Source organism: Procambarus clarkii, chromosome 4 (assembly GCF_040958095.1).
Source record: "Procambarus clarkii isolate CNS0578487 chromosome 4, FALCON_Pclarkii_2.0, whole genome shotgun sequence".
In the NCBI taxonomy this organism is placed as follows: domain Eukaryota; kingdom Metazoa; phylum Arthropoda; class Malacostraca; order Decapoda; family Cambaridae; genus Procambarus; species Procambarus clarkii.
Window position 1 is genome coordinate 27,580,410 of NC_091153.1, and position 6,189 is coordinate 27,586,598.

At 35.9% G+C, this 6,189-nt stretch overlaps 1 long non-coding RNA gene across 1 annotated transcript in view; it reads right to left on the minus strand.

The window, feature by feature from the left end:
• The window catches only part of LOC138372035 (uncharacterized), a 6,122-nt gene extending 1,089 nt beyond the window's left edge, over positions 1–5,033 (minus strand). The window contains exon 1 of the long non-coding RNA XR_011230649.1: positions 4,962–5,033. This is a non-coding gene — a long non-coding RNA (uncharacterized lncRNA). The remainder of the gene's footprint in view (positions 1–4,961) is intronic.
• Positions 5,034–6,189: the final 1,156 nt, after the last annotated feature.

The following is a 6,189-nucleotide window of genomic DNA, read 5'->3' on the forward strand; positions in this document are numbered from 1 at the left end:
TCAAATGATCTGATATTCCCATCACTGAAAAATAAGAACAGCTAAAAAAATGAAATGAAAAAAATAAAAAAATAAGCTATACTCATGAAATGAACAGTATGGTAAACAACACAGCTCAATTTCAATGCAATGTCACACAAAATTATTAAATCGAAATGAAAATAAATTGAAATCTATGAAAATTCAAATTATCAATGCAATCGGAAATATTGAAATAATATCGCAACATAATATAGTGTGGGTTGCTCTTACGTGCAACAGACGGTGCTGTTTTTCAAAAAAGGCATGGTTTTACCTGTCACAAGTGTGGCATCTATACTTATACTCACGAAATGAATGGTATGGTAAACAACATAGCTCAATTGCAATGCAATGTCACAATAACATTTAATAACAATAATAACAATAACATTTAAATATACTTTAAGATATAATCTAGAAGAAAATAAGAACATTGAAACGGTTCATGAACTCGATTTCAATAAAGGACACTATGGGGAACTTTGAAAAACAGTTAATGAGTATAATTAGACAGGCTTGTTGCTAGGCAGAGGAGTAAATAATGAGATATATGGCAAATTTTGCAAAATATACGGCACACAAACATTCATTCCCAAACAAAGCAAAATGCTAGGTAAGAACAAAGCAGTTGGCCCGTAGGGGAAAGGAGATACCCACAAGACTGGAATACAAGTCATTAACAAGCACACAAGTACTACACCACACAACAACCGCACTACTACCAGAACTGGACGAATCACTACCAAAACAACACAACACAAGCATTGGCAAAGAATTATAGACCAGTTGCACTAACATCCCACATAATAAAATTATTTGAGAGTGATCAGGAGTCAGGTTACTAGTTTTATAGAGACCAATGACCTCCGCAATCCAGGCCAACATGGATTTAGAGCAGGAAGATATTGAAATACCTCTTACAGCTATCTCTCATGTCCTCTACTTGTACAGTACAGCTACTTGACCATTACGACAAAATCACTGAGATATGAGATAATGATGACACTAACCTCATCTACTCAGACTCCAACCCACTCATATTAAATAATGATGTAAACAATAAATTAAAAAAAATCCACTTATTAATGTCAACCAACAAACTCACACTAAACATAGAAAGGACCTACAACATCTTACTTGGGAGCAAATCAACAAATGCAATTCATCTACAGTTACACAATGTTAACATCAGAAATAAAAAAGATGGTAAGTTCCTTGGTCTATACTTAGATCTGCCCGAAACGCTATGAGTGCTAGTTGCTTTACAAGAATGTATAACTTCAAGTCACTGTACTCTCCCCCAATGTACCTTCTTGTATATAAAGAAAAAATAAATAAATAAACACATAATAAATCAATACTTACTAAATTTTGTCTATTATGTAGCAAAGAAGCAGGTCTACGGAAGGCTTTTCTGTTGAGTTTGAAGCCCAGATTACTCGTGGTCTCTGAAATAAGTTAAGATTATAAGTATAAAATTTATAAAACCAAATAATAAATCCGGTATTGCTCAATTTCAGATGCAGACGTACTGAATGATATATCAGACTGTCAGCATGGTATTCGATCTGGAAGGTCCAGTGTAACATTTATTCAGTTTCTATGATCGAGCCACAGAGATCTATAAAGAATTCTGATCAAGAAAGAGATGTAGGGGTGGTTTTAGATAGAAAACTATAACCTGAGGATCATATTAAGAACATTCTGCGAGGGGCCTATGCTACACTTTTTAACTTTAGAATTGCTTTTAAATACATAGGTCAAAAAGTTTTAAAAGTTTTAAAAGTTTTTTAGACCTCTCGTGTATCATGAGTGTGGAAAAGCTTCAGATGGGGCATTCAGATGATGAATATTACCTAGTTCCTTCATCTGGGAAGAATGAACACATATTGGTGCATTCGGATGATAAAAACTAACTACTGTAGTTCAATTGATCAACAGACTGTATATCATATGCAGACTGTATGTGGATCTGCGGGCCACTCCAAACAACAGCCTGGTGGACCAAGCTCCACCAGGCCTAAAGCACAAAGTGGTCCACTGGCACCGGCAACTTCAACCATAAATGTTCTCAAAGCTTACTAAAAATGATTGAATTAGACTAGACTACAGCAATCTTAACCTTGTATCTGTTTCCACCAATCTTGTTCAGTACATGCTTCAACATATCAGCAATATTTGATATGTAAATATATCTCGCTGTGTCATTACAATATGCACCTCCCAACTAGGACAGCATTTGTACCTGTTACAATGATGCATAAACTTTAAGGCAATAGAGTATAATGTATGTCTTTCAATCTCAACATTAGATTTTATAACTTTATAATGTAATAAATAAATACCATTAAACTATTTTCTGTAACTGTTAGAAAAAATCAATTAGATATATAAAAAGAAATAAAAAAGTTTACATGGATAGTAAAATCTGGATTCCCAATTACAATTTATATAGATGTGATAGAGAAACTAGGTCAAATGGAGGAGTAGGTCTGTATATTAAACAGCACCTGACGTGCACAGAGCTACTAAACTCAATGTGGTGGGGGGGGGGGGGGGGGGAAACATTGCAGAAAAAAACAAAAATACAGTTTGGTCAACAAAACAGCATTGTTTAAAATAGAAGACATGGGTTGACATTTTGGGGGTAAGGTAGGTTACATTGAGTTAATTAGTTAGTACTTAGTTTTTATCTTAAACTGGTTGGGAGAGGTACAGTGTTGCTGTGCTGGTGAAAGAACACCTAAAGATAAATTAAATAATGATTGCGAATCCACAAGAAGTTGACATAATAGCGCTAGAGATCTGCAATCAGGATGATAAACTTTCCTTAAAGAATTTGACAAACACTTGCTGATAGGACATGAAGTAAATGAAATGTATGTCAAGTTTTGTGAAATATATGATAAAAGCACAACAAAATTTGTACCAAAGGAGAGATGCAGAACTAGGAAAAGGGGTTTGTTCAACAGAAATTGCGAGAGGGCCTGAGACTCAAACACACACAAATGGAATCAATATATAGCAAGAGGCCAAACCCCCAAACATACAAGCGATGCAAAGATGCGAGAAACAGCAGCAGCAGTAAGGAGAGGGACTGAAGGACCATAAATAAAGTGTGAAAATTAACTCGAGTAAATTTTTTTAACTACTCTCGACAGTGAAGAAAAACAAATATTCAGACGATTTGTGTTAGAATCATTAATCTTACACTTTCGGTCATATTCAACAACACAAATACACACACACACATTCCTGTTGCTGTAGCAGGTGAAGAATTACACACACAGATCACAATAACATGATGCATCAAATGAACAAATCCACATGGGCCGTGACGAGGATTCGAACCTGCGTCCGAGAGCATCCCAAACACTGCCTTAATCGACTGAGCTACAACAGGGTAAAAGGGTTGAAACCGAAGTTCTACTGAACTTACTGGATCCCATAGCCTCTCCGAGGCACAAACCAGGCTTTTACACAACCCCCCCCCTGCACCCGAGCTATGTCAACAGGCCGTTCTCCCTCTTCGCCCTTACATTATTACACACAGATCACAATAACGTGATGCATCAAATGAACAAATCCACAAGGGCCGTGATGAGGATTCAAACCTGTGTCCGGGAGCATCCCAGACACTGCCTTAATCGACTGAGCTACGACAGGGTAAAAGGGTTGAAACCAAGCTTCTACTGAACTTCCTGAATCCTTTTACCCTGTTGTAGCTCAGTCGATTTAGGCAGTGTCTGGGATGCTCCCGGACGCAGGTTCAAATCCTTGTCACGGCCCTTGTGGATTTGTTCATTTGATGCATCACGTTATTGTGATCTGTGTGTGATGATGTAAGGGCGAAGAGAAAGAACGACCTGTTGACATAGCTCGGGTGCAGGGGGAGGGTTGTGTACAAGCCTGGTTTGTGCCTCAGAGAGGCTATGGGATCCAGTAAGATCGTCCTTCCTTTCCTCCCTAGAATCTGGATGTAGCAGGTGCTCAATTGTCAAAAGTGAAAAAATTTGGTTTGTCTTCCGAATGCACCATATCGGTAAATTTTTTAATAATCTTTTAAAAATAGTAAATGCCACTATTTTTGCAAAATTATTAAAAGATCTATTATTCTAATAAGGGTTTGATAAAATACAGTAGACTGCCTACTGGTTTTACCTGTAATAAGGTTTGATACAGATGATTATGGATATATTGAAATGCTCTTATTGTTAAGAAGCAATTTTTTAAAGAGTATTTTGTAATGAGCAGCTCTGAAAATCAGTTGATTACAGATAATTAAGGCAATGTCTGGGATGCTCCCGGACACAGGTTTGAATCCTCATCACGGCCCTTGTGGATTTGTTCATTTGATGCATCACATTATTGTGATCTGTGTGTGTGATGATGTAAGGGCGAAGAGGGAGAACGGCCTGTTGACAAAGCTCGGGTGCAGGGGGGAGGGTTGTGTACAAGCCTGGTTTGTGCCTCGGAAAGGCTATGGGATCCAGTAAGATCGTCCTTCCTTTCCTCCCTAGAATCTGGATGTAGCAGGTGCTCAATTGTCAAAAGTGAAAAAATTTGGTTTGTCTTCCGAATGCACCATATCGGTAAATTTTTTAATAATCTTTTAAAAATAGTAAATGCCACTATTTTTGCAAAAATTTTTCAAGATCTATTATTCTAATAAGGGTTTGATAAAATACAGTAGACTGCCTACTGGTTTTTGGTTGCCAGTTTCCTCAAGTTAATTTCCGTGATTTACACACAAATTTATATACATACAAATACATATACACACATATATAATATATATATATATATATATATATATATATATATATATATATATATATATATATATATATATATATATATATATATATATATATATATATATATATATATATATATATATGCATATAAATAAAAAAACAAGTAAATGTAAATAATTTTACCTTGCACCTAGATCCACCAAGCCTGTATGGCGCGCGTTTCAGTACTTCGGAAATCTAGAACTATCTAGAATCTCTAATCTGCAATGAAACAATACATATTATTGCACTTACCAAAACATGGATGAATGTAGAAAATACAGAACTATTAGCTGAATATCAAATAAATGGATTTAATCTATTTCACACAGATAGATATATTAGACCGTGTATGTTAAGTAATACCTAACATACACGCCTCCACACACACTACATTTGAAATGTAGTCTCAAAAAGACTACATTTCAACAGCAAAGATTACTCCATAAAAAAATAATTATATTATTGACCAACATGAGAGAGGGTTAGCCAACATGAGAGGGTTATGTTGATTGCCTGAAAATATTTAAATTGTTTAATGTATTGAATGGCATTTTTCAAGTTACAACATTTTTTAAATTACTGAACTAGGTTCTAGGCTTTGCTAGGCTTAATTCAATTATTACAGATAAGCCTAACCTAGCCTAGAACACAGTGGGTTTTCTTCCTATTGGGGAGTGTTGTACATGCCTCGCCTCCACATACACACTAGTACAGCCAGGCCTCGCCTCCACATACACCTCCACCATTACATATAACAACCACCACCATGTGAGAAATCTTTAAGGAATTCTGATAAAGAAAGAGATCTAGGGGTGGTTCTAAATAGAAAACTATCACCTGAGGACCACATAAAGAACAGTGTGAGGAGCCTATGCCATGCATTCCAACTTCAGAATTGCTTTTAAATACATGGATGGCGAAATACTAAAGAAATTGTTCACCACTTTTGTTAGACCAAAGCTAGAATATGCAGCAGTTGTGGGGTGCCCATATTGTGTGCCATCACATTTAAACCAACCAAGCCCACAAATACGTCAGCATGGACCAGCATTACACCGTCTAACATACTCTGTCAGATGTAACAACTAAATTTGTGAATTCAAGACCTAATCTATTGTATAACACAGTGTTAGTATGAGAAAAACATTACTTACATTCGAAGCCGTGTTTTAAAATGGCGGCGGTCTTGTTGTACTGACGCTCCACACTGTGTGTTCGTTTGCGTATGATGAACGTGTGACAATTTACTACAACAATTATTTAATTATTCTTATTCTTTATTTTACTATTTTTAGGGTACATGAAATTTCAAACTTATTTGCACACAATAATATAATTGCATTGTCATAACCTTTATATATTACGGAAA